Source organism: Oncorhynchus kisutch, linkage group LG5 (assembly GCF_002021735.2).
Source record: "Oncorhynchus kisutch isolate 150728-3 linkage group LG5, Okis_V2, whole genome shotgun sequence".
In the NCBI taxonomy this organism is placed as follows: domain Eukaryota; kingdom Metazoa; phylum Chordata; class Actinopteri; order Salmoniformes; family Salmonidae; genus Oncorhynchus; species Oncorhynchus kisutch.
The window spans coordinates 40,661,666-40,680,902 of record NC_034178.2 but is presented as its reverse complement, the minus strand read 5'-3'; the positions used below and the strand labels follow the sequence as shown (position 1 = coordinate 40,680,902).

The following is a 19,237-nucleotide window of genomic DNA, read 5'->3' as shown; positions in this document are numbered from 1 at the left end:
TATTTTATTTTACCTTTATTTAACCAGGCAAGTCAGTTAAGAACAAATTCTTATTTTCAATGACGGCCTAGGAACAGTGGGTTAACTGCCTGTTCAGGGGCAGAACGGCAGATTTGTACCTTGTCAGCTCGGGGGTTTGAACTTGCAACCTTCCGGTTACTAGTCCAACGCTCTAACCACTAGGCTACCCTGCCGCCCCGCACCTCATTAACCATCCTCAGGACTTTAAACTGCCCCACAAACGACGGGCTCAGCTTCCGGCAGGGCAGATGGAGGAGCAGGTTCCGGGGGAAGAGCCAGACCTGGAGCGAAAACAGGCGCCTCACTGTGGTCTCAGTCAGCCTGTTCCTTGTGCTGACGCACGGTCCGCTGTAGATGAGTGTGCGCAGCGTTCCAGATCTCCTCAGCTAGCCGAAACCACTCATCTACCGCAGGGGCCTCGGTCTGACTCAGATGCCAATGTGCCAGGGCCGGCTGATTCCCCAACACGCACTGGAAAGGAGTGAGGTTAGTGGAGAAGTGGCGATGGGAATTCTGCACGTACTCAGCCCAAGGTAGATAATCCGCCCACATTCCCCCGAACTGGTCCTGACAGTAACATCTCAGGAACCTGCCCACAAAAGTATCTATATCCACAGTAAAACGAGTCCTATATCGACATAAACTGAAAGGCCATTCAGCAAGGAAGAAGCCACTGATCCAAAACCGACATTAAAAAAACTAGACTACGGTTTGCAACTGCATGTGGGGACAAAGATCATACTTTTTGGGAGAAATGTCCTCTGGTCTGATGAAACCAAAATAGAACTGTTTGGCCATAGTGACCATTGTTATGTTCGGAGGAAAAGGGGGAGGTTTGCAAGCCGAAGAACACCATCCCAACCGTGAAGCACGGGGGTGGCAGCATCATGTTGTGGGTGTGCTTTGCTGCAGGAGGGACTGGTGCACTTCACAAAATAGATGGCATCATGAGGCAGGGAAAATTATGTGGATATATTGAAGCAACATCTCAAGACATCAGTCAGGAAGTTAAAGCTTGGTCGCAAATGGGTCTTCCAAAAGGACAATGACCCCAAGCATACTTCCAAAGTTGTGGCAAAAGGGCTTAAGGACAACAAAGTGAAGTAATTGGAGTGGCCATCACAAAGCCCACACTTCAATCCCATATAAAAATTTTGGGCAGAACTGGAAAAGCTTGTGCGAGCAAGGAGGCCTACAAACCTGACTCAGTTACACCAGCTCTGTCAGGAGGAATGGGCCAACATTCACCCAACTTATTGTGGGAAGCTTATGGAAGGCTACCCAAAACTTTTGACCCAAGTGAAACAATTTAAAGGCAATGCTACCAAATATTAATAGAGTGTATGTAAGCTTCTGAACCACTGGGAATGTGATGAAAGAAATCAAATCTGAAATAAATAATTCTCTCTTCTATTATTCTGACATTTCACTTTCTTAAAAAAAAGTGGTGATCCCAACTGTCAGGAATTGTGAAAAACTGAGTTTAAATGTATTTGTTTAAGGTGTATGTAAACTTCTTCCCAGCACAGACCTGGCCAACGAGACATGCTGGGTGTGGTCAGCAGAATGTTGTCGTATAAACCACAAGGCCCATCCCAGCATGTCCCGGAACACTTCGTTGATAAAGGATTGGAGGACTGAAGGAACATTAGATGATGGTTGGGATGAGGGGTAAAGGATAGCTGAACTCAACAGTGGCTTTATTCAGTTTTCGATAGTCAATGCAGGAGTGCAGTGCCCCATTTTTCTTCTTAACAAAAAATAAGCCTGAGGAGCCTGGTGACATAGAGGTGGCTGATAAAACCCTGCTGGAGGCTCTAATGTACGTAGATCTCCATGGCCTCGGTCTCCACATAGGAGAGGGGGTAGACATGTCCTCTCAGGAGGGCTGCGTCAGACAGCAGGCCAATGGCACAGTCCCAGGGGCGATGAGGAGGCAGGCATTTAGCCTGGGTCTTAGAGAAAACTCGGTGCAGATCCTGGTGTACCTCTGGTAAATCCACTTGAGGGGTGTCGTCCGGACTTTCCACCATAGTGCTCTTGACAGACACCGCGAGACACCTCCCCTGGGTTGGAGCAGGAGAATTCCCTGGCTTGCCACCTCCTCGCCTATTAGTGAATAGAGGGCAGGTCGGGGAGAAATGACAATTTTCTCCACCGTAGGAGCAGAGGCCCAGATTCCTCCTTCTCCTACACGCTGCCTCGGGCAAACGTGCAGAACCCACCTCCATCGGCTCTGGCCACGTAGCAGGTCTAGCCATGGTCTCTGGATTCCGAGCAAGTCTTCGTCTGGACCGCAGGAGGTTGTCCAACCGGATCGCCATGCTGATGAGCTGGTCGAGTGACAGGTTGTCATCCCAGCAGGTTAACTCCATCTGTACCTCCTCCCGCAGTCCGCTGTGGAAAACGGTGACCAAAGCCGACTAGTTCCATTCGGTGGAGGCCGCGATGGTCCGAAACTCCAGGGTGATTTCCTGAGGCAGTCCTAGATCCCTGGCTTAGTCAGAGTAGGTGCTTACCCCCCTCTCGGCCCTCCAAACACTGAGTGGAAGAGGATGGTGAAGCGCTCGTAGGACTCGATCTCGGGTCCTCCTGTTTCCTAGTCCAGTGCCGAGATGATGGTGGCAACCCTGTCTCTCCCGGAGACAGCCTTGGCATAGTGAGCGAGGTACAGGTCGCATTGCAGAAGGAATCCCTTGCATCTCGCTGGAGTGCAGTCAAAGCGCTCTGGGAGGGACAGGGGTATTCCGCAAACCGGCTCAGATGGGACGGAGGCAGGTAGTGGTGGTGTGGGGGCTGGTGCTGGAACCGGTGCTGGAGACTGAGGGGACTGCACATTCACCTCCAAACGCAGGATGGTTGCCAGTACGCTGTCCATGGCACTGCCGAGTCAGGAGAGACAGTCCTTGTGATGCTGGACTGTCTCTACGATGGTCACCAGCTCGGCCTTTCCCGTTGTCTCCATTAGATGGGTTGATTATTCTGTCACGTTGTATAATGATAGGAGACAGGTGCAGGAATACAAAATAGTTTTTAAAATTTCTCTACCCAAAATAGAGTACATCATGAACATGACGGGGATGAATCCCAAAACAAACAAGTATATTTATAACACAGGGCTGTAACTCAAACAAAGCGCGAGGTGTAAACCTCTAATAAATCAACAAGGACAATGGGAAACAGAGGGCACATATATATACACATACTAGGGGGAATGGGAACCAGGTGTGCATAATGAGACAAGACAGTCCGGAGTTGGTGGTAATAATCCAATTCATTGACGCCTAGAAGGGCGGAGACGTAGACCTCTGGAGCTGGTGAATGGAATGAGCAGCAGTACCGGGGGAATCCGTGACTTGGGGGTAGTAACATGAAGATGGATTCGATGCTGGATCCTAAAATACCTTATTACTGCAGGTACAGTATGTTTCCCACAAAGTGTCAATAATCTTGAGAATGTCTTATTCTCAAGCTGCAGTTTTCTTAGTAGTCATAATTTACATGATAATGCCCGATAAGCCATGTTTGGAGGCTATATTGGCACGGGTTTGTCTCGGGCCGACAAACCGTGCAAATGTATCCTCTAAACACCGGCTTTCAGGGCATTATCAATTTTATATAACGGGTTACCAACCATTCAAATAATTATTGACATATTTTAATTAAAAACTTTATTTTGATGAATTTATTCACCGTTTTTTATCCATATATCCATAAAAATTATGCCAGCTTATTCATGATTTTGACTGGATGAGAAAGGTTGTCTGCCTTTCTGTCTCGTCCCGACACCCGACATGTTCATTACTGTGGAACAGCTGGAGATCGAATTTGAATATCGAAACAATGTTGCAAATGTTGGAGAGACAGACAGCAAAGTTTATACAAATCTCTGCTGTTGAAAACTAAATGTTAGTCTAAAAGAAATGTGAGATAATGTCTAGATGCTTTTTATAGTGGAGATCAAGTTTATAACTTGCCTGGCTGGGCTGATGAGACGGTGGATTGTGCAGTCAGATGGAACAGAGTATATAGCTATTATAACATTTTAACCAATCAGCATTCAGGATTAGACCCACCTGTTGTAAAAAAAGGTTTAGACATATGTATGTATACGCTGGATACAGTGCATTATTACCATAGTTCTGGTTCTCTCTGATGTGGTAAGCTCTTTGTGTTCATAAGGCAGCTTCATGAATATTTAAATGTCATATGTAGGTGTAAATAATGCAATGTCACGCCCTGACCTTAGAGAGCATTTTTATTTCTCTATTTGGTTAGGTCAGGGTGTGATTAGGGTGGGCATTCTAGTTTTTCGTTTTCTATGTTCTCCTGGTATGATTCCCAATCAGAGGCAGCTGTCTATCGTTATCTCTGATTGGGGATCATATCTTGGCAGCCTTTTCCCACCTGTTGTTTGTGGGATCTTGTTTTTGTATAGTTGCCTTGAGTACTGCAATACTGCACGTTTGTTATATTCGTTGTTGTTTTTGTTGTTAGTTTCACTATTAAATCTAATGTGGAACTCTACGCACGCTGCGCCTTGGTCCGATCCTTCCATCGACGAACGTGACATGCAAACAAATAAAAACACAGTGCCCATTTACTAGGCAGCCAACAGTAAAACGCTGTGTCCCCTTAAGGTACAGGTAACTGCCAAAATAAAGAAAACACTTAAATGAGCGATACAAAGTATATTGAAAGCAGGTTCTTCCACAGAGATGTGGTTCCTGAGTTAATTAAGCAATTATCATCTCATCATGCTTATGACAGTTGCCCATTATTTTGGCTACAAGAAGAGATCTCAGTGACTTTGAAAGAGAGGTCTCAAAGTAGCATAGGGGGTTTAAAAGTGTGTGTGTGTGTGTCTCAGTCGCCAGATCTCAACCAAATTGAACACTTACGGGATATTCTGGAGTGATGCCCTAAACAGCGTTTTCCACCACCATCAACAAAACCCCAAGGGACGTAATTTCCCATAGAAGAATGGTTTCGCATCCCTCCAATAACGTTCCAGACACTTGTAGAATCTATGCCAAGGTACATTGAAGCTGTTCTGGTGGCTCGTGGTGGCCCATGCCCTATTAAGACACTTGGTGTTTCCTTTATTTTGGCAGTTACCTGTAATTGCCTTCACAATGACCGCAGTACAAATATTTTCAAACATGGCAGTACAGTACAGCTTCCTGCTTGGTACATGCATTTCATTAGGTTATCAAGTTTATTAAAGTAGATTACTTTTCAAGTAAGTCTCAGCACGTTTGAGTGACCACAGATAATTGTTTTCCAGCTGTTTTCCAGTTTTCCAAGATTCAAGTATCATTTTTATAAATGTCTTGTTATAATCCTAAAATGATGGATGTGAAGTGAACAAAGTATGAAACGAATTCAGTGTGTTGGTTTAGCAGTCCTCTTAGTCTTGTTCATTTTAACAGCTCAGGTTTTTCTTGTTATTATCCATCTGTTATGACAGCTTGATTGAGCAGCCAGTCAGTTCAATACAATTCCATTGTACCCCTGTCGCTTTTCTCTTTTATGATAATATATTTCCACGCAGTAGATTGCATCTAGCTGTTCTATTCGGGCACTACACGTGAATGGGGTCATAAGCAAAGACATCTGAACAATGCTTTGTATGGCAGACACATAATAACAGTATTAATGACCAACATGATCACTTTGCTGGGCAACTGAATTTACAAACCATGATGAAAATGTAAGATGTACTTCTTGTTGTCCATGTTTTTCCCCTTTGAATTCAAAGACCTCTCACATCACCATGATGGGTTTTTAATACAACAATGGAATATTCAGACACAATGACTAAAATAACTCACGTACCAGTCCTGTCCAGCTCATATTCACGTTATTTTAAATAGGCAGACAGTACACAATTGATGCGGTTGAATTTGATTATTATTATTCTCTCTATTCCCTACATTCACTCTCTTGTTACTCTACCAACCAGCTTTGTACTGAATAACTCGTTATATGTTCAGCTCCTTCCTGTTCTGAAACCTTTGTGTTTTTAGAGTGCTCTGTCTGTCTGTTTTTCTCTGTGTAATTGGGGCTCTTGGCTAGTTCACCTGGAGTGGGCCAGTGGGGGAGTACCTGCCATCTGTACTGCTGTGGGGGAGCCCAGCCAGCCCACTGGCCACCTAGGGGCCGCTCAGCACTTAGGGGCCGCTCAGCACCTAGGGGCCGCTCAGCATCACCAGGAGGGCCTGACATCTCTATCGTCAACCGCTGGGTAATGAGGGCCAGACAGCTGGCCGACTGACAGTCTCTGCTACTGCCTCAAGGAAAACTGTCCGAACGGCATTCTGAGCTTTCCAGCAATGTAAGCAGTTCTCTGGTGTCAAGACACTCTGGGTTTTACTTTGAAGTGTATACAATGGCACCCACTGCCTGTTTGTTAATTAAACCTTGGTTGATTTTTACCTCAAAATGTGACCTTATTCTGTATTTGGTTAATATTGTTTGGTTATGTCCTCTCCCAGGCTGTGTCTATAGCAGAATAACTCCACAAGAAATGTTATCTTATTCACAAAATTGCCTCTGAGGGTAGTTTATGTACACTTTCAAAAGAGATATTCTGGATGCTCTCTACTAGTCTGATTAGAAGCAAGGCGAAAGAGTTCATTGAACAAGTGTGGTTGCAGCAATGAACCTACAGATGTCAGTGTTTTAAAGGGAAATGTGACATTTACATCGCCATATAGAGAATGCAGTAAAAACATGTATATATTCGAACTGGCTCTGATATTAAAATAATTCACACACCACTCCCCTCCAGTTTATCCTCGATAGACACACTTGAGAACAAGGAACAAAGAAATATGACATGTATTGGATGATACTGTAATTTAAGTCTTTCTAGCTTTTGTCACTATACGCATGTAGTAAAACACGCAATACAACTGAGCACAGTATGTGAATGTGAGAGCATCAGATGACTCGGTCATGTGGACAGACTTGTCGATGAAGCCAACGCTCAGTCTACGAAAAAATATTGCACTGAGCCCTCGTGAAAGGATGACGCGAGGAGGTTTGGTTTAATCCGCACACACTGTACGTGAGATGAAAGTAAACTGATGAGAGTCCTGTCTTGAAGCCTACCACCGGCATTCAAACACCGAATGGAAACGTGAAGAGTCTTTTGAAATGTGTAATTGGGGTTGCGAGTTTAGAAAACACGTAGTCTAAATGTCCATTGATCAAATGAGAGAACTGTTTCAGCGTGATACATGAGAATCAAAATTGTCGCATCCTGAACGTTTTTTTCTCAGTATATGGACATTGCGCGCATCACCGCTGACTGTGCCATTGTGGGACATTTTCCAACCCCAAAGGAAGGACACTGAATCCAGCAGATCCTTTATTCATTCAACACACTAGACACATCATGACTGAGACTTTCTACTGCTCAAGGTGAGTACCATACTAAGATTGACAATTGCAACCCATGAGGACGAAATTGCAAAGTTGGGTTACTTTACGCGACCAGGGCGCATTGAAATGACAAGCGGGCGTCCAAAATAAATGAGCTACCGGTACATTCTTATTGTTCGAAATGTATTTGCATACCGGTATATTATTTCAGGATGTAGGCTATTCCAATTGTAACAATACCGTAGAAGTCATATTGAATTGAGTTATAGTCTACTGTGATATCATCTCGTTTTCCCAGACAGTGAGCAGCTGATGGGCACATAACGCATGCAGCACGCATATGCTTCATGACTTATTTATATGGATATAAAGTATCTATCTGAAATAGCTCAGATTCTGATACATTCTCTATGGCGACGCTCTTTAGTGGTACTGCACAATCATGGACATATTTCTCTATAGAGGTATCATCTGGTATGATCATGAGAACACCAAGATTAGACCTCTGTGGGAAATGGGTTTTTGAGGCAGGCACTTTACTTGATTGCCAACTGTCAGGGATTCTGGGTTTAGGCAGCAGCAGCACACACAACCTAAATATCCTTTCATGAGACGTCATTGTAAATATGAATTTGTTCTTAACTGACTTGCCTAGTTAAATAAAGGTTAAATAAAAATAAATACAATTCTCATAATCATCATCATCATCATCATCATCATCCTCAATGGGCATACATCAAAATGTGCATCCTCATAGAGATAAATGCATCAGGTACCACCAAACCAGCTGTGGAGAGAGTTATCTAATCCTGTTGAGAGTTGTTTGGCCATTATCTGTAGTTGTATGTAGTTTACTGGAGCTTCAGTACACATAGCCAGCCTTGGCACAGGAGTGAGAGTAGAATCTATTGGGTTGATGGAGACAAAGTGCAAAGCGGAGAAGAGTTGGAGCCTAAACAGCCAGAGTAGATGCAGCTGCAGTGCAAACTTCCACAATGATGTTTACCAAGCTCATCTCATCTTTGTTCTGTGTGTGTATTTGGGAGAGGTATTGGATTTGGTGCCTTTTAGACTCTCCCAGTCAAGCAAACCAGATGGACCCAGGGCTCTCTGTGTTCCTGCTTATCTCACTGGCCAGTTGGACTGGATTTATTCAGATGGTCCCACCAGAGCTATAAAGCTTCTCACAGAGAGGGAGATTGGCCTCTCTCTGTTTGCTCACTAATGCCAGGCCGCTACTTTATCAGTTGCTTGCTAAATTTAGAATTTAAATGGGTCTTTATTTTTGTTCATTTTTTTATTGCTACACTGTAATATAATGAGATTGCATTTTCCTTTGGAGGTGACTCAGAATTGCTTCCATTACTGTATTTCTCTATATATTTATTTGCAAGTGCCAATGGCAAACAGAGTGCTATTTTTGTTGCAGCACAACTTTCTGTAATGTATTGATTAAATGAGACTTTGTGTAATGTATTGATTTAATGAGACTTTCTGTAATCTACTGATTAGATAATATGTAACATCTGTCATGGACTCTCGTTTTCATTGCCTTTCATCAGTCATGAGTTCCCTTCATATCTTTAGATTGAATGTTGCAGCACTGCCTTGTGTGTGTTCTTTACCGAGGTATCATGATCCCCCTTTGGAAAGGATTATTGATTTAAACAAAGATTGTTATAGATAAAAGAATACAGTTCACTCACATATGAGATATATTTAGCGTGGCGTGGTAGCCTGATCTAATGTTGACACTATATAACAATGGTTGTTGTGTGATCAAATCAAATCAAAGTTGATTTGTCACGTGCGCCGAATACACCTTACAGTGAAATGCTTACTTACAGACTATAATCAATGGTGCGAAAAAAAAGGTGTGTATGTGTGTATGTGTGTGTGTGTGTGTGTGTGTGTGAGTGTGTGATGTAGGTAAGTAAAGAAATAAAACAACAGTAAAAATACATTTGAAAAAAGAGTAGCAAGGCTACATACAGACACCTGTTAGTTAGGCTTATTGAGGTAGTATGTACATGTAGGGATCGTTAAAGTGACTATGCATATATGATGAACAGAAAGTAGCAGAAGCGTAAAAAGAGGGGTTGGCGGGTGGTGGGACACAATGCAGATAGCCCGGTTAGCCAATGTGCGGGAGCACTGGTTGGTCGGGCCAATTTAGGTAGTATGTACATGAATGTATAGTTAAAGTGACCATGCATATAAGATAAACAGAGAGTAGCAGCAGCATAAAAGAGGGGTTGGGGGGGAGGCACACAATGCAAATAGTTACCTGTTCAGGAGTCTTATGGCTTGGGGGAAAACACTGTTGAGAAGCATTTTGGTCCTAGACTTGGCACTCTGGTACCGCTTGCCATGCGGTAGTAGAGAGAACAGTCTATGACTGGGGTGGCTGGGGTCTTTGACAATTATTAGGGCCTTCCTCTGACACCGCCTGGTGTTGAGGTCCTGGATGGCAGGCAGCTTTACCCCAGTGATGTACTGGGCCATACGCACTACCCTCTGAAGTGCCTTGCGGTCGGAGGCCGAGCAATTGCCGTACCAGGCAGTGATACAACCGGTCAGGATGCTCTCGATGTTGCAGCTGTAGAACCTTTTGAGGATCTCAGGACCCATGCCAAATCTTTTTATTTTCCTGAGGGGGAATAGGCTTTGCCGTGCCCTCTTCACAACTGTCTTGGTGTGTTTGGACCAATCTAGTTTGTTGTTGATGTGGACACCAAGGAATTTGAAGCTCTCAACCTGCCCCACTACAGCCCCGTCGATGAGAATGGGGACGTGCCCGGTGCTCCTTTTCCTGTAGTCCACAATCATCTCCTTAGTCTTGGTTACGTTGAGGGATAGGTTGTCTCTGACCTCCTCCCTATAGGCTGTCTCGTCGTTGTCTGTGATCAGGCCTACCACTGTTGTGTCATCAGTAAACTTAATGATGGTGTTGGAGTCGTGCCTGGCCATGCAGTCGTGGGTGAACAGGGAGTACAGGAGGGGACTGAGCAGGAGGGGACCCCTGGGGAGCTCCAGTGTTGAGGATCAGCGTGGCAGATGTGTTGCTACCTACCCTCACCACCTGGGGGCGGCCTGTCAGGAAGTCCAGGATCCAGTTACAGAGGGAGGTGTTTAGTCCCAGGATCCTTAGCTTGGTGATGAGCTTTGATGGTACTATGGTGTTGAACGCTGAGCTGTAGTCAATGAACAGCATTCTCACATAGGTGTTCCTCAAAACATCATCAGGAGCAATGTGGGTCAGCGGCAATGCCCTGTACTCTAGTTGCAGTAGTAAGTCAGGCAAATTAGTGTATGTAAGACAATTACACGGTGTGTGACTGCACAGCAGCTCACTACCCAGAGCTGGAAACTCCCCCGTTGCCCACGGAGACACTGATTAAACACAACTTCTTAGATGCTACAGCCTGAGGAGAAGAGCATATGTGAAAGAGGGAGCGTCACAAAGAAAGGCAGGGAGATAGAGTATGAGAGTAAGAAAGATAAATAAAATCCCCCAAATGAACAAACATTTCCTGTAGCTGTTGTGCTCCCTCTTTTCTTACCTCATCAGTCCCCCCTCAAGCACCTGTTTATTTAGAGCCTGAGCCAACATTGAGGTAAAACGACTGTACATTTCTATTCAAAGTAGTGGAGAGTGTGGGAGGAGAGATACAGGTGGAGGGAAACAGGGAGCTCACCTGCCATATGGTTCCTTTGGCAGTACACTGCATGCAGGGATTGCTATCTTGCAATATGGCACAATGCCTACAGATTGTTATCACTATTGTCAATGTAAATGCTGCTGTCACAGTGCTATTGTATTGGATGATCTACTACAGGCTACTTCCATGTTGATTTGTAATCTCTGGCACTTTGTGATGGCATTGTGCCAGTGTAAATGGGTGAGCCTTTTAGATATTAAGTGAGACACACTGATGAATTAGTGAGAGAACGAGACCAATGACAGGACATTGAATAGATGAGCAGGGTTGAGAACTAAGAGATAAGAGCAGAGATAAAGAGATATACAGGACTCTAGGAGGGAACTTGACAGTGTCAGACATGTAATGTGAGGAGGAAGCAATTCTGCATACTGTATAGGGGAACATGATTTGTGCAGCAAAGTCAGTCTCTATGCTTTTATTCCCTGTACCATGCCCTTGAATCAGGCATCAGGGTAAGGGCAGGACGGACCCTCCAGACCATGGGAAGAAGCTAGGCTGATGCTTGTATTTGCATAGCTCTGTGTGTGAGCCACCTCCTTGGCCTTATTTACACTTAGGATTAAATCTGGAATGGGTGCTGCCGGTGCACCCGGAGACTCCAGAGAGGAAGTTGTGAATAGCAGACAGCATGAATTGTCTCTCCTCCTCTTCCCTGTTTGCTGTGTTTCTCTCTGGGCTTCCAGCGATTTTTGTCAGCAGTGAAGGTAGCAGATGCTCTGTAAATCTTTGATCGTAATTATTCGTGCCAGCTACCTCCATCATTGGCATCCTCCTCTCTACACAGCCATATGGGCCAGTTGAGGGAAATTGAGGAAACATACAGCCTTGGTCTGAATCAGTTATTATTGGCTTTGTGTGCATGTCCATATAAGGGTGTGTGTGCATGTGTGAATATGTGCTTCATGTGTTTTGTTCTATTGTGTATGTTATTTCCTCCTCATATGCTGTACTCTGTACCCCGAAGCCTACTTTGTATATGGAAGTCTACTGTCTATCAGTTGAGAGAGCAACATCTGCACTGCTTTCACTTTTCTATCCTGAATGATTGATGCCAACAAACCTTACACAGTATAGCGAACTATACAGTCATACCTGATCTACAGGGGCAGTTACAATAACTGTAGGATGTTGTAAGCAATACCAAAAAATTAACTCATGGCAGAAACGGACTGTCATATTGTACCAGCGCAAAACTGTCTGAGTATCTAGCTGAGGGAACACTTCCAAACAGAACTCTATAGTTGTTCCTTGTCCCTGTCCCAATCACACTGGAGAAGAGAGCTTGTATTTCACTGGCCTTATTCCACATTCCCATCAGCTGTTATTCCAACAGTGCACTAGTAGCTTTACTCTTCCCATTGTTCTGTTTCTAGTCACTACCAATGGGCGTGCCGTAGCAGCGTACAGACGTGCTCTGGCTACAGCAGAACATAGTGGGTCTCTGTCTTTCACTGAATGCTGAATTATAGAAGACCTGGTGTTGCACTTGGGCTGCACAGGTCACTTTGACTTTCCCCTTTGATTGTCATCATACAGTACATACAACATGAGCACTCCCTGATTCAAAAGCCTGTTTCAAGTCACAATGAGCCAGTAGAGATCTACAGTGAAAGGTATGGAAGACAGAGCCCAGGGAAGTTCATTTATGAACGAATCTGACTATGGCAATATTGGGATGCTCTATATTTCCATGCGGACCCAGAATTCTGCAGTGTTGCAGAAATGTCTATTTTATCGCTGTGCATAATGCCATGCATTGTCAAGAGGTCACTGATTGTGTTTTGGCAATATGCTTGAAGAGATTCCTTTCCACAACCTTGGTTCACCACCCTGTGGTTTTTTATGAGTATACCATTCTAGATTGACAGAGTGCTGTTTTATGGTTCCCCATAAACGTCCTCTGCTACCCTGCCATCATTCTTAATGCTTGGTCTCTAAAGCTAGCAATCTGAGAATTGTTCACTGAACAACACAATTTATATAAAAATAATATTATGTATAACAAACAATCCAACAAACTATGCTATCAAATAAAATTATGAATAGCTTGAATTTATTTGAAGAGGGATATGGTCACTAAATGGTAGAATTCACTGCTTGTATGCCTATCCAATAATCACAGTATTGAGTGGTTTAAATGAACATCCATATGTCATTATAGCCATTTTAGAGCTGAATGTGGGTTTGTAAGAAGACCAATAAAAGCAGAATCCATAGCCCCGGGCCTGGCCCTCCAATGAGAACACAAATAAGACACGGAGGAGTGATCACAAAACATTTATTTTACCATAAACCCCACAGGTCCCATGTGATTAAATCTGACATTCGTTTAAAAGTCATCGTTAACAAAGACGGCATTTTCATGTCCTAATTCCTCTTCCCATCACTGTAGGTACCAGTGTCAGCCTCCGGCTCTGGCTCGCTCCCCCCCCCCATCTCCACCACGTATGACCTACTTTTGTCTCCGCATCATTGTAAACAGATCTACTAATTGCTTTCATTTATTCATTTGGAAGTCAAGTTCTGTTGGGGCTGGCGCCCTCCCAGTTCATTCATGTGTGACGTGTACAATTCTCCCCTCCCCCCATGACTCATCCACATGGATTTGTGGCAGACCCCACGACAAAGGTATCCCATCAGGTTTTGTGATTTAGCCAATGATTAAATGAGTGCCATTTTGAGTGCGAGACATTTTTGCAGTGTCCCATTGTGACTAACCTAGAAGTGTGGCACATGACAATATACCGAACAGAATGCATTGACAAGCCCTAGAAGGAATGAAGATATCTTTATGGGTATATGGCTTTGTAAAGTTTTTGCAACGCCCCTGATATTCCACCCTAAAGCCTAGAAGTGGGGAACATTGATGTTGAGCAATTCTCTGGAGGCAGTGCAGGTTTGATATGACCAGATCACATACAGATGTTAATTTGATCACTCTTTTGTTTGTCCTTGTTGCTAAAATATGCAGGGGAGTTTCGTGATTTACATAAATTCACTGAAAACCCACACTAACACCCGTTATATTAACAGTATTGTACTTTTCATGTAGCCTACCTTTGACCAGCTAATATCCTAACCATCGATCAAGCAACATCAAGGCCTAAACCTGTTCAAATCCTGTTGCTGCAAATATTGGTCCAATGAAGATCCTATATCTGTACACTCCTGTCCCTGTGCCTCCAACCTGTGTTATTACTCAGTTTTGTCCAGCCTGATCAGACTAGGCCACAAGACACAACATTTTCATCACATCTGATGTAATAACACAACGCTATTGTTGACTCAGTGCGAGAACATTGTGTCTGTCCTGCAGCCTGAAAGATGGTGTCAGTCTGTCTGATTCCAATCTTCTCACATGTTATCAGCCTGTGACCAGCAGGAGCCTCAAAGGCTGCTGCAAATGGAACGCATTGGGCCCCACTGAGCCATAAAGTACAATAAGCACTGTGCATGAAGTGCATAAAGGGGGAGAAGGATACATATTTCTGTGATAATTTTAGTTCATGTTTATGTATGGTTACAGACGGTTACCCTCCAATGAATCACACATAATAAGACACTGCAGAGTTTATGCCAGAATGTCACCCCAATGCATGCTGGAAACATAGGCACAGCCCTGTGGATCTCAGTGGGGTTCTTAAGGTCAAAAGAAAAATGGTGGCACGAAATTTTGACTCAGATTGGTGCCCGCCACCGCCACCGTAGCCAGAGGCCTGAGCATGTTCTTCTATGAGTTTGTGTGAATGAGTCACGTCTGGGGCTGAGGCTGGGGTTGGCAGGAGCGTATCTGACTGACGAGGCAGTGTATTCAGCAGGGAGGGCTGCAGCCAGCAAGATGCTGTCTCTACAATCTAGGGTAAACAGAGCAGCATTACTGCACGCCTCAGACGAGACTGAATCGAGAAGAAAATAAATAGATGGGCTGCTGTTACTTCCTGCTTCTCGCCCACCTTGTTATGTTTAACTTGAACTTCACAACACTGAATTAACCTCTGTAGGTCTCTGTATTGCGGAACTAAAATTGAGGGATTACCTATCATTTTGCACAGACACAGGCACAACACTTGAGGCGCAACTAACATCTTAAAGCAAATTATGTTGAGGTTCATAACACTGAAGTTTGTCATATGATTTTGGATTGGAATTGTTTAGAATAAAATATTGGATTTCCCAAACCACTGAACACAGCAACTCAAGGTGGTCTTCCATGATATTGTAAACTGGGAGCTTAATATAGAGTTTGAAATGGGGTGTACTCCTGGGGGGATAAAAATGATTAGTGACAATCCATTTGCTTGCGGAACCTGTTAATGGAATTCACTCTCTGCATGTACAACAATTAAATGCTGCATAGAGACAAACCAGATTGCCCTGAAGCCATCATAAAACAGAGCTACGACTCACACCTGTGTGTGAATCCTGTAGAAGGGCCCAGAGACTCACTCTGGGCCCTTCACTACAAAGACCAACTGAATACAGTATGTTATTATATTACCACATGTATACCAAGATGGCATAGCAGTCACACGTCCTTTGTTCTCGTCTTGTCGTGTCCCGTGTATATATATATTTACCTATTTATCTTTCTTCGCATATCTTTTAGATATTTTATTTTCTAAAAACTCAACTTCAAAACAATCTCCTGCAACCCGCCTCACCAATTTAAAAAAAGGTATTATTTACCTCAAATCTGAAATCCACAATAGAAGCTAGCCAGAAGCTAGCCAGAAGCTAACCAGAAGCTAGCCTGAAGCTAGCCAGAAGCTAACCAGAAGCTAGCCAGAAGCTAACCAGAAGCTAGTCAGAAGCTAACCAGAAGCTAGCCAGAAGCTAGCCAGTTTACTGGCTAACGTTCGTATTCAGCTAAACACGGTTTGTGGTCATCAGCTATCCTTTAGCTCGAAAAGCTATCGCATGTTTTGTACAACGCGACTCAGACCAGAACATATCGGAACTATTTTTCTCTCCATATCCCCGGATTTCAACCGCAAGCTCTGGACATTTACTCCTGGATCTCGCAGCTAGCTGCTATCCGTGTGACTATTGGAAACCCTAAATCCCGGAGCAAATATAAATTATTCTGGAGCTAGCCAGCTGAAGAGTTCCATCAGCCACTTCTGGGCTACAATCACCTATCCAGACCCGTTTTACTGCTGATGCGGAGCCCCCCGGGCCTTCACGACTGGCCTACCGACGTTATCTGCCCGATGGAGTTATCCAACTGGCCCCTCCGTTGCGATGTTACCTGAACGCCCATCTGCAGCCCGCTAATCGTTAGCTGTCTTATCGGCTGCTATCTGAATAGGTCAATCGGACTATATTTCTTGGGTCACTATAACTATATCTATTTTACCAATTGGATTGATCCCCTCTACCACAAGGAACCCCACTAATCTACCGACGGAAACGCACAAGGTGGCTAATAACAGACCTCCATCCTATGCTAGCTTGCTACCGATGGCCCGGCTAGCTGTCTGAATCGCCGTGACCCCAACCAACCTCACTACTCACTGGACCCTTATGATCACTCGACTAAGCATGCCTCTCCTTAATGTCAATATGCCTTGTCCATTGTTGTTATGGTTAGTGTTTATTGGCTTATTTCACTGTAGAGCCTCTAGCCCTGCTCATTATACCTTATCCAACCTTTCAGTTCCACCACCCACACATGCGAGGACATCACCTGGTTTCAATTATGTTTCTAGAGACAATATCTCTCTCATCATCACTCAATACCTAGGTTTACCTCCACTGTATTCACATCATATCATACCTTTGTCTGTACATTATACTGTACATTATAGTGTACATTATAGCTATTTTATCGCCCCCAGAAACGTCTTTTTACTCTCTGTTCCGGACGTTCTAAATGACCAATTCTCATAGCTTTTAGCCGTACCCTTATCCTACTCCTCCTCTGTTCCTCTGGTGATGTAGAGGTGAATCCAGGCCCTGCAGTGCCTAGCTCCACTCCTATTCCCCAGGCGCTCTCTTTTGGTGACTTCTGTAACCGTAATAGCCTTGGTTTCATGCATGTTAACATTAGAAGCCTCCTCCCTAAGTTTGTTTTATTCACTGCTTTAGCACACTCTGCCAACCCGGATGTTCTAGCCATGTATGAATCCTGGCTTAGGAAGACCACCAAAAATTCTGAAATTTCCATCCCTAACTATAACATTTTCCGACAAGATAGAACGGCCAAAGGGGGCGGTGTTGCAGTCTACTGCAAATATAGCCTGCAGAGTTCTGTCCTACTATCCAGGTCTGTACTCAAACAATTTGAACTTCTACTTTTAAAAATCCACCTCTCTAAAAACAAGTCTCTCACCGTTGCCGCCTGCTATAGACTACCCTCTGCCGCCAGCTAGGCTCTGGAAACCTTATGTGAACTGATTGCCCCCCATCTATCTTCAGAGCTCGTGCTGCTAGGCGACCTAAACTGGAACATGCTTAACACCCCAGCCATCCTATAATCTAAGCTTGATGCCCTCAATCTCACACAAATTATCAATGAACCTACCAGGTACCACCCCAAAGCCATAAACACGGGCACCCTCATAGATATCATCCTAACCAACTTGCCCTCTAAATACACCTCTGCTGTTTTCAAGCAAGATCTCAGCGATCACTGCCTCATTGCCTGCATCTGTAATGAGTCAGCGGTCAAACAACCTCCACTCATCACTGTCAAACGCTCCCTGAAACACTTCAGCGAGCAGGCCTTTCTAATTGACCTGGCCGGGGTATCCTGGAAGGATATTGATCTCATCCCGTCAGTAGAGGATGCCTGGTTATTTAAAAAAAAAAGCCTTCCTCACCATCTTAAATAAGCATGCCTCATTCAAGAAATTTAGAACCAGGAACAGATATCGCCCTTGGTTCTGACCTTAACCAACACAAAAACATCCTATGGCGTTCTGCATTAGTATCGAACAGCCCCCGTGATATGCAACTTTTCAGGGAAGCTAGATATATACAGGCAGTTAGAAAAGCCAAGGCTAGCTTTTTCAAGCAGAAATTTGCTTCCTGCAACACAAACTCAAAAAAGTTCTGGGACACTGTAAAGTCCATGGAGAATAAGAACACCTCCTCCCAGCTGCCCACTGCACTGAGGATAGGAAACAATGTTACCACCGATAAATCCACTATAATTGAGAATTTCAATAAGCATTTTTCTACGGCTGGTCATGCTTTCCACCTGGCACCCTACACCGGTCAACAGCACTGCACCAACCCACAGCAACTCACACAACCCTTCCCCATTTCTCCTTCTCCCAAGTCCAGTCAGCTGATGTTCTGAAAGAGCTGCAAAATCTGGACACCTACAAATCAGCTGGGCTAGATAATCTGGACCTTTTCTTTCTAAAAATGATCTGCCGAAATTGTTGCAACCCCTATTACTAGCCTGTTTAACCTCTCCTTCATGCCGTCTGAGATTCCCAATGATTGGAAAGCAGCTGCGGTCATCCCCCTCTTCAAAGGGTGGGACACTCTTGACCCAAACTGCTACAGACCGATATCTATCCTACCCTGCCTTTCTAAGGTCTTCGAAAGCCAAGTCAACAAACAGATTACCGACCATTTCGAATCCCACCATACCTTCTCCGCTATGCAATCTGGTTTCAGAGCTGGTTATGGGTGCACCTCAGCCACGCTCAAGGTCCTAAACGATATCTTAACCGCCATCGATAAGAAACAATACTGTGCAGCCGTATTCATTGACCTGGCCAAGGCTTTTGACTCTGTCAATCACCACATCCTCATCGGCAGACTTGATAGCCTTGGTTTCTCAAATGATTGCCTCGCCTGGTTCACCAACTACTTCTCTGATAGAGTTCAGTGTGTCAAATCGGAGGGCCTGTTGTCCGGGCCTCTGGCAGTCTCTATGGGGGTGCCACAGGGTTCAATTCTTGGACCGACTCTCCTCTCTGTATACATCAATGATGTCACTCTTGCTGCTGGTGAGTCTCTGATCTACCTCTACGCAGACGACACCATTCTGTATATTTCTGGCCATTCTTTGGACACTGTTAACAACACTCCAGACGAGCTTCAATGCCATACAACTCTCCTTCCGTGGCCTCCAATTGCTCTTAAAT

The 19,237-nt window shown here is 44.3% G+C and overlaps 1 protein-coding gene across 1 annotated transcript in view; it reads left to right on the top strand.

Annotated features, from left to right (window-relative positions):
• The first annotated feature begins 7,073 nt into the window (after positions 1–7,073).
• LOC109891532 (plexin-A2) overlaps positions 7,074–19,237 on the top strand; it is a 61,481-nt gene continuing 49,317 nt past the window's right edge. The window contains exon 1 of the mRNA XM_031825070.1: positions 7,074–7,449. The gene's annotated coding sequence lies outside the window, so the exon portion shown is untranslated. The remainder of the gene's footprint in view (positions 7,450–19,237) is intronic.